The sequence below is a fragment of the Stenella coeruleoalba genome, assembly GCF_951394435.1.
Source record: "Stenella coeruleoalba genome assembly, chromosome: 3".
Lineage (NCBI taxonomy): Eukaryota > Metazoa > Chordata > Mammalia > Artiodactyla > Delphinidae > Stenella > Stenella coeruleoalba.
In genome coordinates this window covers 48,574,885-48,601,598 of record NC_137148.1, presented here as the reverse complement: position 1 = coordinate 48,601,598, position 26,714 = coordinate 48,574,885, and the positions used below count along the sequence as shown (strand labels likewise).

General features: G+C 41.4%; 1 long non-coding RNA gene across 4 annotated transcripts in view; it reads left to right on the top strand.

Annotated features, from left to right (window-relative positions):
• The window catches only part of LOC307185014, a 224,145-nt gene extending 197,782 nt beyond the window's left edge, over positions 1-26,363 (top strand). For 2 of the 4 annotated variants that reach the window (XR_013827838.1, XR_013827841.1), the window contains exons 5-6: positions 22,330-22,392; positions 22,518-26,363. This is a non-coding gene — a long non-coding RNA (uncharacterized lncRNA). The remainder of the gene's footprint in view (positions 1-22,329; positions 22,393-22,517) is intronic. The other 2 variants (XR_013827840.1, XR_013827839.1) reach the window with 2 other exon arrangements.
• Positions 26,364-26,714: the final 351 nt, after the last annotated feature.

Here is a 26,714-nt window from a genome sequence, read left to right as displayed (position 1 = left end):
GTGGTACCTCATTGTAGTTTTGATTTGCACTTCTCTAATAATTAGTGATGATGAGCATCTTTTCATGTTTCTGTTGGCTGTCCATATGTCTTCTTTGGAGAAATGTCTATTTTGATCTTCTGCCCATTTTTGGACTGGATTATTTGTTTTTTTGATATTGAGTTGTATGATCTGTTTGTATATTTTGGAAATTAAGTCTTTGTTGGTCACATCCTTTGCAAATATTTTCTCACAGTCCATAGGTTGTCTTTTCATTTTATTTATGGTTTCCTTTGCTATGCGAAAGCTTGTAGGTTTGTTTAGGTCCCATTTTTTTTATTTTTGCTTTTATTTCTATTGCCTTGGGAGACTGACCTAAGAAAACATTGGTACAATTTACGTCAGAGAATGTTTTGCCTGTGTTTTCTTCTAGGAGTTTTATGGTGTCAGGTCTTATATTTAAGTCAAAAGGAGAGTCTTTATTTCAAAGTACTGTTATAATGATGAGTTATTTGTAGATATTTACGATAAGATTTCACATAAAGATGGACCTTGTGTTGATTATCTTTTGCTATGTTACCAATCATCCAATGCTTAGTAGTTTAGAACAACTTCTATTTAACTTATGGAACAATTTCATGGGTTGGCTGGGATAACTGGGATACCTGAAGTGACTCTTTTGGTTAGGATCAGCTTGGTTGGAGCTGGATGGTATAGGATGGCCTTATGTGTCCCATTTTTGGCAGATTGGTCTATGAGGGGCTCAGATGGCTTGTCTCAGCTCCATGTAATCTCTCATCCTTCAGCAGGCCAGCATAGATTTCTCCTCATATTAGTCTCAAAGTTTCAAAATGCAAGGAAGAGAGAGGGCAAGCCCTAATACAGAAATGCTTTCCAAGACTACACTTGTATTGTGCTTGCTAGGGGACTGGGGAGGTTTGTTTGGGAATAGCATGCTGAAACCTGAAGGATGAGTAGGAATTAGACAGACTGGAGCAGAGTTTGGGTCCAGGGTGGAGGAAAGAGATTATTAGGTACGAAACCGAGAGGAATCTGAGGAGAGAGTATCTGGTCTATTTCAGGAACTGAAACACTTTTCCTAGAGTTGAAACATGAGGAAAATGATAGGAAGTTGCAAGAGGTGAAGCTGGAGAGGAAGGCAAATGATATATGATGGAGAGGATTGAGGTTATATTTTAGGGACAATGGGAAACCATTGAAGGAATTTAAATATGGATATAGTAAAGTCAGGCCAATGCTCTAGAACAGGGGTTCCCAGCCCCAGGGCCATGGACTGGTACTGGTCCGTGGCCTGTTAGGAACTGGGCCATGCAGCAGGAGGTGAGCAGCAGGTGAGTAAACGAAGCTTCATCTGTATTTACAGCCTCTCCCCATTGCTCGCATTACTGCCTGAGCTCCACCTCCTGTCAGATCAGTGGCGCCTTTAGATTATCATAGGAACACGAACCCTACTGTGAACTGCACATGCGAGGGATCTAGGTTGCACGCTCCTTATGAGAATCTAACGCCTGATGATCTGAGGTAGGGCTGAGGCAGTGATGCTAGTGCTAGGGAGCGGCTGCAAATACAGATTATCATTAGCAGAAAGGTTTGACTGCACAGAGACCATAATAAATCAATTACTTGCAGACTCAGATCAAAACCCTATCAGTGAGTGGCAAGTGACAATTAAGTTGCATCTAGTGGCAGGCTTTATAGCGGCAAGTGAGTTGATGTACTTCAGTTGTACAGCTGCAGCTAGCGGCAGGCTTTAAGTCAGAATCCGACACTTATTTTAGTCTGCGCACGGCCCACCCATTATTTTATTTACCACTTCCATCTGTACCTCTTTCCCGCGCTGTGCACTTGTCTCAGTCACAGTTTTGCTAAGCCCACAAGCTAACCCTAGCCAAAATGAGTAAAAAACAAATGTCGCTAGAGAGCTTCTTTGAAAAGGGGGAAAGACCCAATGATGAGACAGCAAAAGAGTCTAAGACTGCCAACAAAAAGCAAGCTGCATTTAAAAGAAAATACCAAGAGTCTTACTTAAATTACAGGTTCATTCCAACAGGTGATTCACATTCTCCACGCCTGCTTTGTATAATACGTGGTGACTGCCTATCCAACGAAGCCATGGAACCTTCAAAACTGCTTCGCCACATGGAGACCAAGCACCCTGCATTAAAAGACAAGCCTTTGGAGTTTTTCAAAAGAAAACAAATGAACACGAAGAACAGAAGCAATTATTGAAGGCCACAACTTCATCAGATGTGTGTGCACTGAGAGCATCATTCTTAGTGGCTAACGGCGTTGCTAAAGCTAAGAAGCCCTTTACTATTGGTGAAGAGCTGATCCTGCCTGCTGCTAAGGACATTTGTCATGAACTTTTAGGAGAGGCTGCAGTTCAAAAGGTGGCATGTGTTCCTCTTCTGGCTAGCACCATAACTAGAGGAATTGATGAAATAGCAGAGGATATTGAGGCACAATTGTTAGGATTAATGAGTCACTGTGGTACACAATCCAGGTTGACGAGTCTACAGATGTTGACAACGAGGCAACAATGCTTGTTTTTGTGCCATATTTTTTTCAGGAGGATGTGCATGAGGATATGTTACATGCACTTCTGTTGCCAACCAACACCACAGCTGCAGAACTATTCAAGTCTTTGAATGATTACATATCAGGAAAACTGAATTTGTCATTTTGCGTCGGTATATGCACGGGTGGAATGGCTGCTACGACTGGACAGCTTTCTGGTTTCACTACTCGGGTCAAAGAGGTCGCTTCTGAATGTGAGTCTACTCACTGTGTCATCCATAGAGAAATGCTGGCTAGCTGAAAAATGTCACCTGAACTTAACAGCATTTTGCGGGATGTGATTAAAATTATCAACCACATTAAAGTACATGCCCTTAACTCACACATCTGTTTGCGCAGCTCTGTGAGGAGAAGGACGCAGAGCACACACGTCTTCTCTTATACACAGCAGTGAGATGGCTTTCTAAAGGTAGATCACTGGCCAGAGTTTCTGAGTTACAAGAGCTGCTCCAGAGATTTCTTTTAGAAAAAGAATCACCACTGACAGCACATTTCAGTGACACAGAATGGGTTGCAAAACTTGCTTACTTGTGTGACATATTCAACCTGCTCAACGAACTCAATCCGTCTCTTCAGGGGAGAATGACAACTGTGTTCAAGTCAACAGATAAAGTGACTGCATTCAAAGCCAAACTGGAGTTATGGGGGCGACGAGTGAACATTGGGATTTTTGACATGTTTCAAACATTAGCAGAGATTTTGAAAGAGACTGAGCCAGGGCCTTCTTCCTCCCAGTTGGTGCGTGATCACCTGTCTCAGCTTTGAAAAGAGTTTGAGCATTACTTCCCAGCCACACAAGACCCCTGAACTGGGAAGGAATGGATCCGCGACCCATTTGTGAATAAGCCAGGTGAATCGGCTTTGTCCATGCTAGAAGAGGATCAACCGCTTGAGATCGCAAATGACGGTGGCCTTAAAGTGTATTTGAGACAACTTCAAATCTCCATACGTTTTGGATTAAAGTGAAAGTGGAATATCCTGAGATTGCCACAAAAGCATTGAAAAGCCTGCTTCCATTTCCAACATCCTGTCTTTGTGAAGCAGGGTTTTCTGCAGTGACAGCAACGAAAACGAGATTACGGAGTAGACTGGATGTAAGCAACACACTTTGGGTCACTGTCTCCCACCACCCCCAGGTGGGACCACCTAGTTGCAGGAAAACAAGCTCAGGGCTCCCACTGATTCTGCATTATGGTGAGCTGCATAATTATTTCTTTATATATTACAATGTAATAATAGAAATAAAGTGCACAATAAACATAATGTGCTTGAATCATCCTGAAACCATCCCCCCACCACCCGTCTGTGGAAAAATTGTCTTCCACGAAACCAGTCCCTGGTGCCAAAAATTTGGGGGACCACTACTCTAGAAGACCCACTTCAGCTATAATTGAAGTTTTGATGAGAAGGAGGAAAACTGTAGTAAAAGAGACTAGTTTAGTTAGAAGGCTGTTGCAGCAACTTCTTGCCTTAATGTCTACTTTTGTCCTGTTAGTTTAGCTGTTCAAGCCTTTTTTCCCCCTCACTTTCAGTTATTGTTTTCACAGTCTGTCTTTTTTTCATCCTTTTCCTTCCAGTCTATGTATATCTTTTCCTTCCAGTCTATGTATATCTTTGTAATTATGGCAAATCAGATAAGCAGCATGTAATTGGGTTTAATATTTTATCAAGTTTGACAGTATTTTTTTAATCAGAATACTTAATCTATTCACCTTTAATGTAATTTAATGATATTTGGTTTAAATTTACCATCTTACTGTTTTTGTCCCATCTGTTCTTTGCTTCTTTTATTCTCCTTTCTTGCACATTTTGGATTAATTAAGTAGTTTTTATTCTGTCTTCCTCTTTAATATCTTGTTAATTATATACAGTTTATTATTCCTTTAATGGTTACCTAGAGATTACAGCATACATCCGTGACTTATTAGAATCCCTTTTTTTTTTTTTTTTTTTTTTGGTACGCGGGCCTCTCACTGTTGTGGCCTCTCCCGTTGCGGAGCACAGGCTCCGGACATGTAGCCCCAGTGGCCACGGCCCACGGGCCCAGCCGCTCCGCGGCACGCGGGATCCTCCCGGACCAGGGCACGAACCTGCGCCCCCTGCATCGGCAGGCGGACTCTCAACCACTGTGCCACCAGGGAAGCCCTAGAATCCCTTTTAAATTAGTACTTCTCCAAGAAATCAGACAATGAAAGGATTTTATAAAACTTTAACTTGTACACATTTTTTAATCACAGAAGATGTTTTTGTTATTATTCAGTCAATGTTATCTAGATTTATCCAGTTTTTAACCTTTTAGGTTGCTTGTTATTCCTTCCTGTATTCTGTATTTCCATCTGGGATCATGAAGAATCCCCTTAGTATTTCTTTTCCTATATGTCTGATGGTGATAAATTCTGTCAGTTTTGTTTTTCTGAATATACATTACTTGGCCTTTATTTTTCAAGGATACTTTTGTTGGGTATAGAATTTTAGACTGTTTGTTACTTTATTTTAAAGATCCACTTTCTGCTGGAGATGCCATCCAAAGCAGAAAGAGGGAGTGAAACATCTTGGCATCTCAGTTCCTTCCTCTCTCTTAGCTTTTGCAGTGCCTCTGATTGTCTGAACCCAGCCAGAAGGCAGTATGCATAGGAGCCCTGGAAACAGCCTGATGGCTTCAGTCCTCTTGTGATAGGCCTCAGAACATAGGGAAGGCAAGGAACGGGTCTGAAGGCAAACAGGACACAGACTTGCATAATAGCTAACATTTATGAAGTGTTTACTTTGTACCATGCACTGTGCTAATCATATTACATGAATACTAGTGTGTTCATGAAGATAGACTACATTATGCTACAATTTGAAAGAATAGACAAAAATCTCAGTGGCTTAATGAACACAAAGGTTTATTTCTCACTCATATCATATGCTTAATAGAGGCTGGTGGTAGGCTCTGCTCTACACGCAGGGACCTACATTGATGGCAGCTCTTGAATCTTATAGCTATGCCATCTGGAACATGTTACCTTTTTGGTTGTCCCCGAGAAGAGAACCTGGAGAACTGTGCCGAGGTTCTTACCTTTTCGTCACAACCCGCTGAACAGTACTAGCTACATGGCCCCACCTAACTGTACAGGTGCTAAGAAATGTTGAGAAGCACCTGGAATACTTGGTGAGAGTTACTATCTTCGCTATTCATGGATTATCTCATTTAAGACCCAGGTAACAAAGTCTGAGGACTTACTCCACAGGCCATTGGAATTTCACTCTGCTACTGGGTTCTCTGCGCCGAGTAACTCCTGGGAATTCCTGTTTTGCTTACATTTTACACCAGTCTCTCCTGGAGGTCACTTGTCACCTTAACAAGACATCTTTTCTCTAGCTGCTACATCCCACCCAGGAGGTGAGTCAGCTCTTACAGCTTATATTTGATTTCTCTGAGCTATATCAGCTCTCTCCATTGTACTCTGCTTTTATTCCAGGTTGGACACATAAAGCTCTATTAACCTTACAGAGCACACATAGACCAAACAGTGGTATCTAACAAAATCCTACAGACAGCTTGGTGATACTAGAAGGGAATTACAACACAGAAGAGGAAAACTTTGATGTTAACTATACTGCTTCTAGACCATGCCCTTTAGTAAGTGGTTTCCTTCTGGCTATGACACTTTTCTTGGACTCCTCAGCCTGCTGTAACATTTACAGTGGCCAGCCCAGAATGGCAGTGCTTTTCCACATCCCTCCTACTCAAGAGGACAGATTTGCTCCTGGCATTCAAGAAAGGAGAACTGCTTCCCTCCCTCAGCTTTACATCCTTTTTCTTTAGGGGAAAATTCAACTCTTGCTCACAGTGTGTGGTCTTGTCCTAAGAGCTCAGACAGGGCAGTCACAAAATTTGACATTCGATTTCCCAGAATCTAGATTATACCACCTGAAATAAAACTACATGTGGACTTTCAGTCCAGAGTAGACTTTGGCATTTCCCATCTGGTTTCTTTTAGGTCTCTACCCCCGGCTTAAGGTAAAGATACGTCTCTTTGCCTATTCTGTCATCATCTGGTTTCTGCTCTTGATCTCCTATGAGTAACTTTAAGATGGAACCCACATGTGTATGTGCACACACACACACACACCCCTCCGAAGAACAAAGAATAATGTACAAAGATAATTAAGTTAAAAAATCACATTTAGGAAGAAAATGTCTTTTAAGGGCACAATCCTGCTAATAATACACCAATTTGCATTTCTAAACAAAATATTTTACAACTCTATTTGAGACATTTACATCCAGGTTAATTGGTGACAGTCTTCTTCAAAAATGGTGTGTACACATTTGCTTTACCTTTGGGTCAAAAAAGCATCCTTTCCAATTATTTTCTTGAAGTTTTTTCCAAAGATAAATTGATGTCTTTACCTGTAGAGACAGAAAATTGCTAGCAACTTTTAAAGGACACCTCACTAGTTTTAAAATAAATGTCTGTCCCTCCAGTTGTCTTGCTGCATTTGGGACTGGGGTATAGGAGAAGGAACTGAGATGGAGATGTATTTGGTTGTTGTATCATAAGGAGTCACAGAATTTTACATTCACTGCTTTCTTTTCAATCATGAAGCTGAAAAGTCTAGAGCATTGGAGTCCAATAGAAATATAATCTGAGCCAATGTGTAATTTAAAATTTTCTAGTAGCTACATTAAATGAGAAGAAAAAAGGGAAAAATTAATTTTAGTAATAATACATTTTATTTAATCTGATATATCCAAAATATATTAAAATGAATTTAATATGTTTATGTTCTATATAAACATAAGACATATTAAAATATATAAAGTATTCAATAGCCACAGGTGGCTTGTGGCTACCGGATTGGAACCTGTAGGTCTAGAGGCATGGCTGGATACAGAGATTCAAATGAGGCATCAGGATCCATTTCTCTCCCCAGTTTCTCTATTCTGCTCCTCCTCTGTCGGCTTCGTTCTAAAAGATGCTCTCTCCTCATGGTAGCAAAATGGCTGTAGCAGCAACAAGTTACACCTTTTCAGGTTCAGGTCCCATATCAAAAGGAACTTCTGTCCCCTCTATAGTGAGAACAAAAGTCCTGAACCAGTTGGCCGTGTGTCCATTCCTAGAGCAATTCCTGGAGTGAGGAGAGGAGAATGAAGGCCCAGGTCACATGACCACCCCTGTAGTCCCATCAAACCATACACTCTGAGAATAAGGACAGGGGAAGGTCCTCAGAGGAAAAACGGATGCTGTCACCAGAAATGTGGCTGGTGATGGACAGAAAATACTGAAACAGAAGCAAACAGAAGTCCCCTTCAGGAACAGCAGAGTGCAGAATGTAACTGAAGCCCAGGTGTTGATGAAACCTCTCAGGGGTATGTGGAGAGAGGGTGAAGAGAGCAGAGCCCTGAAGGACTTCCATATTCCAGGGATGAGCAGAGAAGGAGGAGACTGAGAAGGGGGACGAGGGGGAGCCATAAGACTGATGAAAGGAAGGTGAGGAGGCTGCTAACCCACAGAAGCCAAAGTGAGAAATTGTCCTGAGTTGTCAATGACATTTAAGGCAGCCAAGAATCAAGCAAGATAAATACCAAGAAGTGTTCAATAGATTGAATGAAACATGGGCCTCACTGACCTTGGCAAGAGCAGTTTTGGTGCAGCAGTGGGGCAGAGGTAGATAGCAATAGGTTGAGGGTAGGTCCAGTGGGAGGTAAGGAAATGCAGTCAAAGTGTGAGAACTCTTAAGAAGTTTGGGTGCAAATAGGAGGAGACATCTAAGATGGTCACTTGAGGAGGTTGTCATGTTGAGGAAGGGTTTATTAATACACTATATATGATTTATTTTAGCACAAATAATTTTACAGTAAACAAATAATATGTAGTACAGTGTAGAACTGGGTTTGAATTCTAGCTCAGTGATTGGTAAGTATACTACCTTTAGCAAGTTATTTGGCTTTCTTGCCTTGGTTTTCTCATTAGTAGAATGGAAGCAATTATGCTGATTTCATAGGTATCTTAAAAGGATTAAATGAGATAATGAATGTAAAAAGGTATTTAGTAAATGTAATTATTATTATTGTTCCTCTTCACTAGCCACTGATGAATGAACCATACTGTTTCTTATTTCAGTGCTTTTGCATTTGGCTTAGAATGTTTCCTCTCTTCTACCGTTAGCCCAGTGAACTCCTGCTCACCCTGCAACACCCGAACAAGAGTGACTCCTTCTGTTGCTTGTCTGCCCCCATTCCCACAGATGCCCTTACCACAGATGAAGCAGGACTTTGCTGTCCTCATTCTCCATTGCCTTTGAATCCACTTTCGCATGTTGACCCACATTGCCCATCTCCAATGCAGATCCATGCTGGTCCCCACCCACAAGGCCACTTTATTTTACTAAAGTGGATATACTATCCTAGGTATCCCAGACAGGTATCAAGTCTTCCTGCCTGTAACTCTAGAAATTCAGTCTTCACAATTCAGGGATTTTCCCCTCTGAACTATTCAGACTTCATTGTTTGCACTTCTCTTTCTAGCTTTTTCTGTTCTTGGTGACAGCACAATTCTGTGTAACACTGAAAAGCTGGAGGTACAATTCTCCATGTGCTGCCTTCAGATGACAAATGTATTCTGCTGATGCCTTGGGCAAAACGCCTTTTCCAAAATACCACTATCTGTGAATACTTCCTCCTACAAAACTCTAGCTCCGGTTACAGGGTGAGAGATTTTATGGACAGAAAGAAAACTGCATTTCTCTTTTCCAGATTACTGAGAAGTTCACTCCTCTGTGGTTGCTTTCATAATCCACTCTGTAATGTTGCTCCTGGGTCCTTGCTGTTCCTTTTACCCCTCACTCAGCTTCTGCAGCTGGAGTTAGATCTGCTCAGTGCCTTCTCAGCAGCTTTTGTTACTTAACTCTTTTCTATCCTACCATCTTATATGTGATTTGTCTGTGGCACAGAGGAGGTGTAACGGGCTCAAGGAGGATTCTATGTATTTTGTATAATGTCTTCTTGTCCTCCTTCTTTCAACACATTCTACTTTTTAAATTCACTTACTACAAGAATAAAAGCCTGGGATATTTTTTCCAACTCTGATTTTCTTTGTACATCTCTCCCACTTGAGGAAAAATTAAGCGTAAATTTTTTTCTGCATTTCTGACTCCCCAGAAGCTGGAGTGCAGCTGTGCAATTGGGGGCAGAGGGTTAAATCCTGGGGATTAATAATCCTCACCTTTTAAATGATGGCAGCTCTTGAGTGACTTTGTTGGAAGCTTTGGTACAGAAAAGAAGTTCAATAAGAGTGGGTTCTAGATGTTGCCATTTTGTTGATTATCTCAAAATACCGCTGTTGAAATATCATTGCTTAGAAACTGTTTAGAGAGATGGATGGATGGATCAACGGGTTGAAAGAGAGACAGAAAGAGATAGATAGGGACGTCCCTGGTGGCACAGTGGTTAAGAATCTGCCTGCCAATGCAGGGGACAAGGGTTCGAGCCCTGGTCTGGGAAGATCCCACATGCTGCGGAGCAACTAAGCCTGTGTGCCACAACTACTGAGCCTGCACTCCAGAGCCTGCAAGCCACAACTACTGAGCCCACGCACCGCAACTACTGAAGCCTGCACACCTACAGCTCGTGCTCTGCAACAAGAGAAGCCACTGCAATGAGAAGCCTGTGCACCACAACAAAGAGTAGCACCCGCTCACCACAACTAGAGAAAGCCCATGCGCAGCAACGAAGACCCAACGCAGCCAGAAATAAATTAATGAATTTTTAAAAAAAGAGATAGATAATAGAAAATTTTTGGACACATCAAATTGGCTATATTTATGAGACTAAATATTTTGCTATTTAGATGTGTTTTATCTCCTGATAGGAATTTCTTTATATTCTGGGAACCCAGACAATTCAAAAAGACTCTTTGCTGCTGATGAGGCATAGTCCAGAATGCACAGCACAGTGTCTGGAACGTAGCAGAGGCACAGTAAATGTTTATTGGGGGACCTAATGCTCCATTTGGTCTGCTTAAGTTAGAACCAGCTCCTCTGTGCTCTGTCCTTGTTAACAGACTCTCCCAGCCATGGAGGTAAACCGTGGCAGACTGATGGATTTCACCCAAAGTTGTTAATCCGTTAACAATTGGCTGTAAAAGTATGCTTATGGAAACAAAACGGGAAAACTAAAAACCAGATTTGCAATTGCAGTGTAAAGATATAATTGCCATGTGTTAGAAGAAAGAAGGGCCCCTTGCAGATTGCAAGTGTTATTTTAATACATAAGGAAAATGTCCTGGATTTAGTGAATTTGCTTTGGTCATCAGCAAAATGGAATTTCTGATTTGAAGTGCGAAACTTTGATTTTGTTGTTGCTGCTATTCATTATTTTCATTCAAGCATTTGAAAAAAAAATGGGCTCCTGACAAATTGATCAGGAAGTTCTGACACATACTAGGTATGTGGCCTTGGGTAATTCACTTAACTTGCTGAGTCTTGATTTCCTCATTTGTAAAATGGGTGTAAAAATCTGTATTTGTGGGATGATTGGATGAGATGATGTGTATAAAACATCTAGCAGGGGCCTAGAACACAGAATAGGTATTCAAAAATAGCAGAATTTGCTGCCACAGCTGCTACTGCTCAATATTGGGTGCGCTTAAGCTCCTTGTTAGTCCTGACCCTAGAGAAACAGAACGAAATAGTATATGTGTGTGTGTCTATATATAGATATATACATATATATGTATATATATGTGTATATATATATATATATGGGGGGGGGAGAGAGAGAGTTAAGAATTGGCTCACAGTTATGGAGGCTGGCAAGTCCAAAATCTGCAGGGTGGGCTAGCAGGCTGGAGACCTAGGAGAGAGAGCTGGTGTTGCAGTTCAAGTCCAAAGGCCATCTGCTGCAGAATTCACTCTTGCTTGGGGAATGTCAGGCTTTCAGCTGATTGAATCCTACCCACAAGACGGAGGGCAATCTGCTTTACTCAAAGTCCACTGATTTAAATGTTCATCTCATCCCAAAACAGCCTCACATAAATATCCAGAATAACATTTGAACACATATCTAGGCACCGTGACCCAGCCAAGCTGATACATAAAATTAACCATCACACCCCCTTTCTTTATTACCCAAGACTGCATCAGATGAAAACAGACTCCTGATGGGTCTCTCTGCTTCCACTCTTGTTTCCTTCCAGTGCATTTATAAACAGTAGTAAGACACAACACTTGGATTCCTTCTCTCTCATGCTTAAATCCAACGGCCTCCCATTGCACTTATAATAAAAGCCAGTTTCTTCTCAGTGTTTATAAGGCATTGCATGACCTGGTCTGCTCTAACCTTGCTTTACTAGAACCATCTGCTGCTGCTTTCCTCCTATGTCACTTAAGGTAAGACCAGCCGTTGTAACTGATAAAACCTGGAATCTCAGTGGCTTAACATAGCAGAGGTTTATATCTTACAGTGGTAGGCAGCTTCTGACACAGCTCCCAAAGATCCCTGACTCCTGGTATTCATGCCCTAGTGTCATCCCTTCCCCCTTAGCGTGGGCTGGATCTAGTGACCTGCTTCTAACAAACGGAATATGGTAAAAGTGATGGGCTGTCACTTCCATGATTAGATTGCAAAAGACTGTGACTTCCATCTTGCTAGTGCTCTCTGGCACTTCGTGCGCATTTGTTCTAGTGAAGAAAGTCGAAAGGGCCTATATAACAAGGAACTGAGGGCAGCCTCTGGCCAACTGCCAGCAAGGAGCGGAGTCTCTAAGTCCAATAACCCTGAAGGAACTCATTCCTGTCAATAAGCACAGAAGTGAACTTGGAAGCAGATTCTTACGCCATTGAAACTTGAGATGAGACCACAGCTTTGTACAAATTCTTTTTCAAGCCTTGTTAAGAGATCCTAAAGCAGGGGCTTAAACTATGCCATGACTCACAGAAATTATGATAATAAATGAGTGTTGTTGTTTTTTTGGTTTTTTTGCAGTACGCGGGCCTCTCTCTGTTGTGGCCTCTCTGCTGTGGCCTCTCCCATTGTGGAGCACAGGCTCCAGAGGCGCAGGCTCAGCGGCCATGGCTCACGGGCCCAGCCGCTCTGCGGTATGTGGGATCTTCCCGGACCGGGGCATGAACCCGTGTCCCCTGCATCGGCAGGCGGACTCTCAACCACTGCGCCACCAGGGAAGCCCCAATGAGTGTTGTTTTAAACCACTAAGTTTTCAGGTAATTTGTTGCAAAGGAATAGATAACTAACACACATAATATATTCAAGTGTCAGCTGGGAAGAGCGGATCTGCTCTATGCTGTTATTTAGGAACCTGGACTGACAGAAACTCTACTGTCTTCATCAAATAACTTCAAGTTCTTGCTAGGTGTCAGTATCCAGCCAGTAAATGGAGGAAGAGAAACAGTGAAGGCTTGAGGGTGACGAGTCTGGCCTATACAGACAGTCCCTGACTCATGATGGTTTGACTTAACGATTTTTAGAGTTTACGATGGTGTGAAAGTGATATACATTTTTTAGAAACGGTACTTCAAATTTTGAATTTTGATCTTTTCCTGGGCTAGGAACATGCTGTACGATACTCCCTTGTGATGCTGGGCAGTGGCAGTAGCAGCTCCCAGTCAGTCATGGGATCATGAGGGTAAACAACCAATACACTCGTAACCATTCTGTACCCATACAACCATTCTGGTTTTCACTTTCCGTGTAGTATTCAATACACTACATGAGATATTCAAACTTTATTATAAAATAGGCTTTGTGTTAGATGATTTAGCCCAACTGTAGGTTAATGTAAATGTTCTAAGTGTGTGTAAGTGAGGCTTGGCTAGGCTATGATATTCAGTAGGTTAGACATACTAAAGGCATTTTTGGTCTTTTTAAATTTATTTTAAAAAATTTTATTGAAATATAGTTGATTTACAATGTTGTGTTAGCTTCAAGTGTACAGCTAAGTGGTTCAGTTTTATATATATATAAATACATACTTATATAATCATTTTTAGATTCTTTTTGGTTATATGTTATTATAAGATATTGATATAGTTCCCTGTGTTATACAGTAGCTCCTATTTTATATATAGTGGTGTATACATTCATCCCAAACTTGTAATTTCCCTCCCCCCACCCCTTTCCCTTTGGTCATGGTAAAATTGTTTTGTCTGTGAGTCTATTTCTGTTTTGTAAATAAGTTCATTTGTATGTTTTTCTTAAGATTCCACATATAAGCAATAGCATATGATATTTGTCTTTGTCTGGCTTACTTCACTTAGTATGATAATCACTAAGTTCATCCATGTTGCTACAAATGGCATTATTTCATTCTTTTTTATGGTTAAGTAATATTCCATTGTGTGTGTGTATATGTGTGTGTATGTATATGTATATATATGTGTGTATGTATATATATATCATAACTTCTTTATCCATTCATCAGTCGAGGGACACTTAGGTTGCTTCCATGTCTTGGCTATTGTAAATAGTGCTGCTATGAACATTGGGGTGCATGTATCTTTTCGAATTTTTGTTGTTGTTAGTGTATAGAAATGCAACAGATTTCTGTATATTAATTTTGTATCCTGCAACTTTACTGAATTCATTGATGAGCTCTGGTAATTTTCTGGTAGCATCTTTAGGATTTTCTATGTATAGTATCATGTCATTTGCAAACAGTGACAGTTTTACTTCTTCTTTTCTAAATTGGATCCCTTTTATTTCTTTTTCTTCTCTGATTGCCATGGCTAGGACTTCCAAAACTATGTTGAATAAAAGTGGTGAGAGTGGATATCCTTGTCTTGTTCCTGATCTTAGAGGAAATGCTTTCAGCTTTTCACCATTGAGAATGATATAAGCTGTGGGTTTGTCATATATGGCCTTTATTATGTTGAGGAAGGTTCCCTCTATGCCCACTTTCTGGAGGGTTTTTATCATAAATGGATATTGAATTTTATTAAAAGCTTTTTCTGCATCTATTGAGATGATCGTATGGTTTTTCTTCAATTTGTTAATGCGCTGTATCACAGTTTGATTTGTGTATATTAAAAAAGTCTTGCATCCCTAGGATAAATCCCACTTGATCATGATGCATGATACTTTTAATGTATTGTTGGATTCAGTTTGCTAGTATTTTGTTGAGTATTTTTGTTCATCAGTGATATCGGCCTGTAGTTTTCTTTTTTGTGGTATCTTGTCCAGTTTTGGGATCAGGGAGATTGTGGCCTTGTAGAATGAGTTTGGAAGTGTTCCTTCCTCTGCAGGTTTTTAGAATAGTTTCAGAAGGATAGGTGTTAACTCTTCTGTAAATATTTGCTAGAATTCACCAGATGAAGCCATTTTGTTTGTAGGGAGTTTTTTTGTGTGTGTGTGGTACGTGGGCCTCTCACTGTGTGGCCTCTCCTGTTGCGGAGCACAGGCTTCGGACGCGCAGGCTCAGCGGCCATGGCTCACGGGCCCAGCCGCTCCACGGCATGTGGGATCTTCCCGGACTGGGGCACGAATCCGCGTCCCCTGCATCAGCAGGCAGACTCTGAACCACTGCGCCACCAGGGAAGCCCTGTTGGGAGTTTTTAAATCACATATTCAATTTCAGTACTTGTGATTGGTCTGCTCATGTTTTCTATTTCTTCCTGGTTCAGTCTTGGGAGATTGTATTTTTTTAAGAATCTTTTTGTCCATTTCTTCTAGGTTGTCCATTTTATTGCCATGTAGTTGCTTGTAGTAGTCTCTAATGGTCCTTTGTATTTCTGTGGTGTCAATTGTAACTTCTCTTTTTTCATTTCTAATTTTATTGATTTGGGTGCTCTCCCTTTTTTTTTCTTGATGAGTCTGGCTAGAGTTTTACCAAGTTTGTTTATCTTTTCAAAGAAACAGCTTTTAGTTTCATTCATCTTTTCTACTGTTTTCTTCATCTCTATTTCATTTACTTCTGCCCTGATCTTTATAATTTCTTTCCTTCTACTAACTTTGGGTTTTGTTTGTTCTTCTTTCTCTAGTTGCTTTAGGTGTAAGGTTAGGCTGTTTATTTGAGATTTTTCTTGTTTCCTGAGGTAAACTTGTATCGTTATAAACTTCCCTCTTAGAACTGCTTTTGTTGCATCTCACAGGTTTGGGATCATTGTGTTTTCATTTTCATTTGTCTCTAGGTTTATTTTTGATTTCCTCTTTGATTTCTTCTGTCATCCATTGGTTGTTTGGTAGCATATTGTTTACCCTCTACATGTTTGTATTTTTTGCAGTTTTTATCTTGAAGTTGATTTCTGTTCTCATAGCATTGTGGTCAGAAAAGATGCTTGATATTATTTTAAAAAAATTTTTAAATTATTTACTTTTAATTTATTTTTGGCTGTGTTGGGACTTTGTTGCTGTGTGCAGGCTTTCTCTTGTTGGGGGGGCTACTCTTCATTGCAGTATACGGGCTTCTCATTGTGGTAGCTTCTTTTGTGGAGCATGGGCTCTAGGTATGCGGGCTTCAGTAGTTGTGGCACGTGGGCTCAGTAGTTGTGGCGTGCAGGCTCTAGAGTGCAGGCTCAGTAGTTGTGGTGTACAGGCTTAGTTGCTCTGCGACATATGGGACCTTCCTGGACCAGGAATTGAACCCATGTCCCTTGCACTGGCAGGCGGATTCTTAACCACTGCACCACCAGGGAAGTCCCTGATTTTAATTTTCTTAAATTTACCGAGGCATGCTTTGTGGCCCAGCATGTGATCTGTCCTGGAGAATGTTCCATGTGTACTGAAAAGAATGTGTATTCTGCTGCTTTCAGATAGAACACTCTATAGATATCAGTTAAGTTCAGCTGGTTTAATATATCATTTAAGGCTGGGTCTTGGCCCTCTGGTAGGCAAGGCCATATCACTGGGTGTGTCTAGAGGTGGCTGTGGGCTCAGGAATTCTTTAGGCAGCCTGCCTGTTGATTGGTGGGGCTGTGTTCCCACCCTGTTGGTTGTTTGGCCTGAGGCATGCCAGCAAGGGAGCCTACAGGCTGTTGGGTGGGGCCAGGTCTTGGTGCTAATTACCCAAGTGAGATGTCTGCTTCCGTCAAGAGTTCAGGTAGGATCTTCCCACTTAAGGAGGAAAATGAGCTGCCAACTAGAGCAGTGACAAGCCTTGCTGAGCGTCAGAAGAGTAACCTAATAGAGCCAATCTGCAAGACTGGAAAGTGAATTACAACAGGAGAAAATCAGATTTCCATGCAGTAGATGCTTGATGCATTTTTAGAAGCCTAAGGTTGTCACCCAGAATTTAATGAGAAACCAGCAATTAATGGAAGGGCCAACTGTAATGCAAGATAGCTGAACCTGATTCTTTTACAAAGGGTCTCGGTGCTCTGGCCGGGTGTCAGGCCTGTGCCTCTGAGGTGGGAGAGCCGAGTTCAGGACATTGGTCCACCAGAGACCTCCTGGCTCAACATAATATCAAATGGCGAAAGCTCGTCCAGAGATCTCCATCACAACGCTAAGACCCAGCTCCACTCAACGACCAGCAAGCTACAGTGCTGGACACGCTATGCCAAACAACTAGCAGGACAAGAACACAACCCCACCCATTAGCAGAGAGGCTGCCTAAAATCATAAGAAGGTCACAGAAACCCCAAAACACACACTGGATGTGGTCCTACCCACCAGAAAGACAAGTTCCAGTCTCATCCACCAGAACCCAGGCACCAGTCTCCTCCACCAGGAAGCCTACACAACCCACGGAACCAACCATAGCCAGTGGGGGCAGACACCAAAAACAACAGGAACTACAAACCTGCAGCCTGCAAAAAGGAGACCCCAAACACAGTAAGTTAAGCAAAATGAGAAGACAGAGAAACACACAGCAGATGAAGGAGCAAGGTAAAAGCCCACGACACCAAACAAATGAAGAGCAAATAGGCAGTCTACCTGAAAAAGAATTCTTAGTAATGATAGTAAAGATGACCCAAAATCTTGGAAATAGAATGGAGAAAATACAAGAAACATTTAACAAGGACTTGGAAGAACTAAAGAGTAAACAAACAATGATTAACAACACAATAAATGAAATAAAAATTCTCTAGAAGGAATCGATAGCAGAATAACTGAGGCAGAAGAACGGATAAGTGACCTAGAAGATAAAATAGTGGAAATAACTACTGCAGAGCAGAATGAAGAAAAAAGAATGAAAAGAATTGAGGACAGTCTCAGAGACCTCTGGGACAATATTAAACGCACCAACATTTGAATTATAGGGGTCCCAGAAGAAGAAGAAAAAAAAAAAGGGACTCAGAAAATATTTGAAGAGATTATAGATGAGAACTACCCTAATATTGGAAAGGAAATAGTCAATCAAGTCCAGGAAGCACAGAGTCCCATACAGGATAAATCCAAGGAGAAATAGCGCCAAGACACATATTAATCAAACTATCAGAAATTAAATACAAAGAAAAAAATATTAAAAGCAGCAAGGGAAAAAAAACAAAAAACATACAAGGGAATCCCCATAAGGTTAACAGCTGATCTTTCAGCAGAAACTCTGGAAGCCAGAAGGGAGTGGCAGGGCATACTTAAAGTGAAGAAAGGGAAAAACCAACAACCAAGATTACTGTACCCAGCAAGGATCTCATTCAGATTCAAAGGAGAAATTAAAACCTTTAGAGACAAGCAAAAGCTAAGAGAATTCAGCACCACCAAATCAGCTTTACAACAAATGCTAAAGGAACTCCTCTAGGCAGGAAACACAAAAGAAGGAAAAGACCTACAATAAAACTCCAAAACAATTAACAAAATGGTAATAGAAACTACCTTAGTTTCAATAACTACCTTAAATGTAAATGGATTAAATGCTCCAACCAAAAGATATAGACTGGCTGAATGGATACAAAAACAAGACCCGTATATATTGCTGTCTACAAGGGACCCACTTCAGACCTAGGGACACATACAGACTGAAAGTGAGGGGATGGAAAAAGATATTCCATACAAATGGAAATCAAAAGAATGCTGGAGTAGCAGTTCTCATGTCAGACAAAAGAGACTTTAAAATAAAGACTATTACAAGAGACAAAGAAGGACACTACATAATGATCAAGGGGTCAATCCAAGAAGAAGATATAACAATTGCAAATATTTATGCACCCAACATAGAGCACCTCAATACATAAGACAAATGCTAAGAAACATAAAAGGGGAAATCGACAGTAACACAATCACAGTAGAGGACCTTAACACCCCACTTTCACCAATGGACAGATCATCCAAAATGAAAATAAATATGGAAACGCAAGCTTTGATGATACATTAAACAAGATGGGCTTAATTGATATTTATAGGACATTCCATCCAAAACCAACAGAATACACTTTCTTCTCAAGTGCTCATGGAACGTTCTCCAGGATAGATCATATCTTGGGTCAAAAATCAAGCCTTGGTAAATTTAAGAAAATTGAAATCGTATCAGGTATCTTTTCTGACCACAATGCTATGAGACTAGATATCAATTACAGGAAAAAATCTGTAAAAAATACAAACACATGGAGGCTAAAGAGTACACTACTAAATAACCAAGAGATCACTGAAGAAAACAAAGAGGAAATCAAAAAATACCTAGAGGGCTTCCCTGGTGGCGCAGTGGTTGAGAGCCCGCCTGCCGATGCAGGGGACGCGGGTTCGCGCCCCGGTCCGTGAGGATCCCACATGCCGCGGAGCGGCTGGGCCCGTGAGCCATGGCCGCTGAGCCTGTGCGTCCGGAGCCTGTGCTCCGCAACGGGAGAGGCCACAGCAGTGAGAGGCCCGCGTACCGAAAAAAAAAAAAAAAAAAATACCTAGAAACAAATGACAGTGAAAACACGATGACCCAAAACCTATGGGATGCAGCAAAAGCAGTTCTAAGAGGGAAGTTTATAGCAATACAATGCTACCTCAAGAAACAAGAAACATCTCAAATAAACAACCTAACCTTACATCTAAAGCAATTAGAGAAAGAAGAACAAAAAAACCCCAAAGTTAGCAGAAGGAAAGAAATCATAAAGATCAGATCAGAAATAAATGGAAAAGAAATGAAGGAAACAATAGCAAAGATCAATAAAACTAAAAGCTGGTTCTTTGAGAAGATAAACAAAATTGATAAACCATTAGCCAGGCTCATCAAGAAAAAAAGGGAGAAGACTCAAATCACTAGAATTAGATATGAAAAAGGAGAAGTAACAACTGACACTGCTGAAATACAAAGGATCTTGAGAGATTACTACAAGCAACTATATGCCAATAAAATGGACAACCTGGAAGAAATGCACAAATTCTTAGGAAAGCACAACCTTCCGAGACTGAACCAGGAAGAAAGAGAAAATATAAACAGACCAGTCACAAGCACTGAAATTGAGACTGTGATTAAAAATCTTCCAACAAACAAAAGTCCAGGACCAGATGGCTTCACAGGTGAATTCTATCAAACGTTTAGAGAAGAGCTATCACCTATCCTTCTGAAAATTTCCAAAATATAGCAGAGGGAGGAACACTCCCCAACTCATTCTACGAGGCCACCATCACCCTGATACCAAAACCAGACAAGGATGTCACAAAGAAAGAAAACTACAGGCCAATATCACTGATGAACACAGATGCAAAAATCCTCAACAAAATACTAGCAAACAGAATCCAACAGCACATTAAAAGGATCATACACCATGATCAAGTGGGGTTTATGCTAGGAATGCAAGGATTCTCAGTATACTCAAATTAATTTCTCTCAAAGTAATAGATTTCCATTAAGATAGTTTTCATGAATTACCGATGGACCTTGAGTCTGTCATACAGAGTGAAGTCAGAAAGAGAATAACAAATACCATATGCTAACACATATATATGAATCTAAAAAAAAATGGTTGTGATGAACCTACGGGCAGGATAGGAATAAAGACACAGATGTAGAGAATGGACTTGAGGACACAGGGAGGGGGAAGGGTAAGCTGGGACGAAGTAAGAGAGTAGCATGGACATATATACACTACCAAATGTAAAATAGCTAGCTAGTGGGAAGCAGCTGCATGGCACAGGGCAATCAGCACCGTGCTTTGTGACCACCTAGAGAGGTGGGATAGGGAGGGTGGGAGGGAGACGCAAGAGGGAGGGGATATGGGGATATATGTATGCATATAGCTGATTCACTTTGTTATACAGCAGAAACTAACACACCATTGTAAAGCAATTATACTCCAATAAAGATGTTAAAATTAAAAAGAGTTCAAGTATATGAACACTCTCCAATATTTTCTGCCACCTGCTTTTCTGACCCCAGAGAAAGCCACAGCTTCCCCCCACCTCCCTACAAGACCCTCAAAGACCGGCAGGTGGGTCTGGATCAGGTTCCTATGAAGTCACTGCTTTGCTCTGTGTCCTGGTGTGTATGAGACCTTGGTGTGCCCTCCAAGAGTGGAGTCTCTGTTTCACCTTGTCCTGTGGAGCTCCTGTGATCAAGCCCTGCTGGCCTTCAAAGTCAAATGCTCTGGGGGCTCCTCCTCGTCATGCCAGATGGGGAGCCTCACGTGGGGCTCAGAAATCTCACTCCTGTGGGAGAAATTCTGAAATATAATTATTCTCCACTTTGTGTTTCGCTGTCCCAGGGAGTATGGAATTTGATTATATCGTGAGTGTGCCCTCCTACTGTCTCATTTTGGTTTCTTCTTAGTCTTTGGATGTAGAGTATCTTTTTTGGTAGGTTGAAGTCTTTTTTGTTTTTTCAGTGGTCATTCAGCAGTTGTGATTTTGGTGCTCTCATCAGAGGAGGTGGGCTCACTGTCCTTCTACTCTGCCATCTTGTCCCAGATCCTTTTAAAGGCATTTTTGTCTTAAGCTATTTTCAACTTGCAACGGATTTATTGGGATGTAACCCCATAGTAAGTTGAGGAAGATCTGTATTTTTTCTTTGGTTACCACGGAGTCACATGGCCTCACCTATCTAGGTGAGCTGGGAAATGTAGCCACTTCCTAGTTACAAATCAACATTGGAAGGAGAGGTTCCCAACCATGTCCTTAAACCTGCTTTTTCTCAGTTATATGACGTGACAAGCTCTGTCCTCCCCTTAGGGCCTCTTCTCTTCTTTTTTCATGAAATGTGTTCCCCACATTGGTTAGCTCCTTTTCATCTTGGTTTAAATGATACTTCTTGACAAACTGCTAGGGGTTGAAGTTAGGGGCTCAAGCAAACCAAGAGAGTCAGTGTGCTCTGTATGAGGCAAGCAGAGGAATTTGGAATTTTACTGCTGGGATGAGGAGAGAAGAGGAGTACAGCAGGTTAAAGAGAGATGAAGACCAGTAAGTGAGTGAGGCATGAAGAACACTTGGACGTTTTTGGGGGAATGATGCAGATGCTGAGACATTCTCAGTTGCAGGACTAATATGAATGGGAAGTTGTTTACTATGTGAATTGCAATGTGATCCATAAACGCCCATGACCTATTTTTAGTAGGATCTGCCATCTTCACATACACTTTATGTGAGTGGATTGTTTATGTGTGTATGTGTGTGTGTGTGCACATGCACAGGGTCATTCAAAACTAGGAATAGGTTACCTTGTGCACTTTCAGTGACCCACTGCAGGATAGAGACAGCAGGTACAGGAGTGGGAGTTCAAAGTCAGAGGTCATCTTGCAAATTTAAATTGGAAGAATTCATCAAGATCTTTGTAAAAATTTCAGAATTCCTATGGGGTGTGAAATAGTTTGTTTTCCACACTGAGTTTTATGGGTCTCAGGGATGCCAGCCGACAAGTTTCTCACCAGCGTTCTGATTTTCTACTGTTGTAGTCTTCATCACCATCGTGCTGATGCCCAACTGGGAGGATGCCTGCCAGCCCCACCTGAATATAGGTAGGATCCTGTAACTAGTTCTGGCCAGTGGAACATGCATGGAAGTGATATATTCCACATCGAGTTGGATATGTGAAAAATCTCCCTACGTTCTTCCACTTTTCTCTTTTCCATTTGCCATCCAGGTATTCATGTCCAGGGTGACCTCAGAAGCTGTATACTGAAGATGGCACAATCTCTGTGAGCCCCAGCTCCTTTAAGTCTCCATGTTCCAGAGAATTTCAGGTGTAGGTGAGAAAAATCTCTCCATGAAAAGTAAGAAAAGCAAATACTAAATCATCACCTATATATGCCGTATGTCCTATATACACCTTATGTACTTAACAGGAGATAAAGGACACAGTCATATAAAAACATAGACAACTCAAGCTTTTGGCCAGTAGTGCCCTAAGAGCCTTTGGAACCTAAGGGGCCCACTTACTTACTATCTTATCCCCAAATGGATCAGCTCATTATAAGTGAACTATTTCCAACGGTCTGTTAAAAATGACTCAGTTGGTGGGAACTCCTCCCTACACGGGTTTACCATCCCAGCTCTGGGAGGTTGTTAGAGTCTCCCCAGCGTCTTTTACAGAGAGCAATGAGGTAAGGAAATGAAGTGGGTTTTGTGCCACCAGAGTAAACTTCTTGCAAAGTTCTGGAATGGGGAAAGGATGGTGGCAATTGTTAGCCATTGTCTTTCCCCTTATGCAGAGGTGTTGGGAGTCTTTGCAGAGGGCAGTGAAGTCAGCAAGTTTTTCTCAGTCCTGATTCATCTAGGGCCAGGATAGAGAAATGCCATACCATTCCAGGATGGAGTAAGAGTATATCTTCAGTACAGAAGCAATGGCTTCTGGTGGGTTGATGGTCCCATATAAACCTTAAGGTGAACAACACAGGAGTAACTTCCTGAGAGTCCTAGGACCCAAAAGACTTTGTCTTTTCCATAGAAAATCTTCATGCCTCTGGAGAAGGGATCCTATTTAATTTCTTCTCTTGAAATGTACACCTTGTGGAGAGATCTATGCCGTATCCTCTGCTTGTTAAATGAAGCACCTTGGAGGAAGCTTGACGAATCCTGGTTCGAGAATATCTTTTTGGAAGCCGGAATTGTGATTTAAAGTCCAAGGAAAGGAATAGTTCTTCACCAACTTCAGTTCCAGGAAAGCATTTATCTTCATCACTCTCATCTAGACTCTCAGTTTGTGCTTAGGAAAGACAGATGTGTCCTTCAGGTCTTTCCCCCCTTATGTGAAAAAGGGACAGTGCATCATATTTGGCTTGTGAACAAACAGAGAATATCAGCTTCCATTTCACAAATACATCCATTCACTTGCAGGAGTTTTTTCCTCTGGATGAGGGAGCAGAATGCCCATTACATTGTATTCTGCATGTCCCCAGGCTTTAATATATCTCGGAGCAGCTCTCCTCAGTATTCCACATTATAAAATCAATCTCTATTTAAGTAAGAGAAGGATATTTATTTCTTAATTTTTTAATAATGTATTTTGTGATTTGTTATAGCTTCAGTGCTGTATTATTTATTTATTGTGCCTATAGGGTGCGTTGCCACTTGGTAATAGAGGAGATACGGAAACTTGAGAGCTAAGCAGAAATGAGTTCAATAATATTGCTACACTCTAGGACTTTATCCAAAATTAACAAAAGAACAAAAGTGCAAAGGCAGTGATAACCCATTTGATAGCATTTGGGGAGTGTTTGTGAAAGCAACAGTGATGGAGATTTAAAGGAATGGCAGACAAGGGGAAATGACATATGGGTGGATTTTTTAAAAAAAAATTCAGAACCATTTCATAAACTTCATAAAACTGGATTTACTATGTTCTTGGTGTGGTGTGTGTATATATATATGTCTGTATGTATGTTTTTATTTAATGTTTTACTAAGGAAAAAGCTGTCCGAGGACCTGATTGAACTTAAATGTTCCCCCCATCCTCTTGCAAATCATATAGGCAAGAATGGTGATGAATGTAGCTTGGGACAAAGATGCCTTCTCTTTGATTCCAGGGCCTGCTAACAATGTATTGAAAAGGGAGATCTTCAAATGGAAAAAAAGGAATATGGTTTTGTTTATTCTTATCATTTGTTCAACAGCATAAAATGTGTTTCTTACTTGATTTTTGTCTCCCAAACTTAAATAGGAAGTAATTCTCTATTCTCTTGAAAACTTCCTTGCAAATTCTCTAATGTACATAGAAATGATGTCATAAAAATTGGGAACATTTAGATGAAAATCAGGGTTAAATTGACATGTTTAACTCAAAAGATTTCTATACCTGTAAGACATTACTCAAATTCTGTTACTAATGATATGATACTAATTAGGGCCAATACCCTCCAACAATGTAGATTTCTTTAATTCTTATTAATTCTGATGTGTGTTTCAGGAAAATTATATCATGCTGAGGACACCATTCGACATTAAGCAATAAATAAAGGCAACGAAGGACACTTGCCCTTGGTGGAAAGATGCCATCTTTAGTCAGCCAGGCAGTCAGCCAGTCTGTCAACAACATTTATTGAGTGCCTAATGAGAGAGGGAGCCATGAGACAGAGAGGAGACAGGGGTTCTGGCCTTGAGGGGCAGCCAGGACAACGATGGAGTCAGAGAAGAGGCAGAGACATACCCACAGAAAGCAGGAGAAGCAGCGTCTCAGCAAGGGCTTATCCAGACGATGGGCACCTTGCCTTTGCTGAGCCCCTACGGCACAGCAGCCACGCCACTCTCTGGGCCTTTTGATCAGTGAGCTCATTAGATACTCAAACAATCCTGTGAGGGAAGCAGTTTTAATTTCTACAAGTCTCAGTTTCCTCACCTGTAAGATAAACTCAAGTGAGCAGTCAAGGTGTGGCGAAGCCAGAGTGGGTGCAGTCTGTCCCGCTGTGCAGGAGGTCAGGGGGCGCTGAAATCTGGCAGGGAGGCAGTTGAGCAGAGGAGAGCTTCAGCTACAGCTGTTTGAGGTTCCTCACACTTTCAGGCCCATTTTTTAAGAAGTCAGGTTTCTAATGAAGGGCAGAACTGTGAAATCCCTGTTTCAGGATTTGGTTGTGGAGATGATAAAAGAATCACAAGGTGCACATTTGGCTCCAGCACATGTTCAGTCCTGTCATATTTGTGTGATTTGTCTCGTGGAAGCAAATTTATGGCTGGATGCCTGTGTAATCTAGTAACTTCTCAGTAGCACTGTGGGCCAGAGCCTGCTGACTCCCCCTTCTGTTTTCCTTCAAGGTGCTGCTTAGGGGTGCTTCTCTCTTCATCCACTTCCTGTACGTCCTGGAGATGGAAACAACAAAGAGAGGGTGGAGCAAACTTAGTCTGCATTATCTTGTTGCATAGAAGGTTCTTCCCATATACTCTCCCTAACTCCATCCTTGGGCCCCTTGGAGGTCATAGCACAGAGGGATATTGGCCTTTGGGAATAGACAAGAGCCAGAAAGACTTTGGTTGTAGCCATAAGAAGCTATAAAGACTGGTTGAAATAATATAAATCCTTCATCAGTAAGCTGGTCGTTCAATCTTGACAAAAGCACAAGTGAAAATTTGATTTTTATTTCTTTTTCATTCTTTGGAAGAGGTAAAGTTGGGGCAGAATGACTGTGTTCTAATCAGACAGACTCAGCCTTAGGAAGCCAAGTCATGGTTCATGTGTATGGGAAGGGAGGCCATCAAAAGACCAGCCTGACATAGCCACATTTGCCTGCTGGAAGACCTGAATATAATTTGTTTCTAAATACAGTACTTCCAAATAAATTCCTTCCAAATCAAATAGGCCTACATCTCAGTATGATTAGGACATTCATTCACTTAACAAACACATGTGGATCATCCATCATGGGTCAAACAACACCAGGTCCTGGGAGTTTAAAAGGATTGTCCTGCCCCTGTTCTTAGGGAGCTCCATTGATGGGGAGGAGCAGGTGTAGGGAAGAGCATAGAACACAGCATTATACCCAGGCATCATAGATGTGTGGACGAGCTACCATGGCTGTTCAGGGGAGGCCATGTTGTGTGGCAAACATGTACACTATTACTCTAGAACATTGTGAAACAAGGTGAGTGATTTATTTCATGGCTTGGAGGCCTGTGGAAAGTCTCATTCCAGTTTACAAGCGTTCAGTCTCACGCATTAGAAGATAGGACAGTTGCTATGCAGTTGCTGCAGCTACTGTATGGAAGTGGGATTGGGAGGTGAAGTTGCTCAAGACTGACTGCCCATTTTCCCCCTTTCCCACTGCAGGCCTTCCAACTGCGAGTGGAGAAACATTCCCGATTTCACAGGGCACATGGAAGCAGAGGGTCAGCCTGACAATCTCTGAAGATT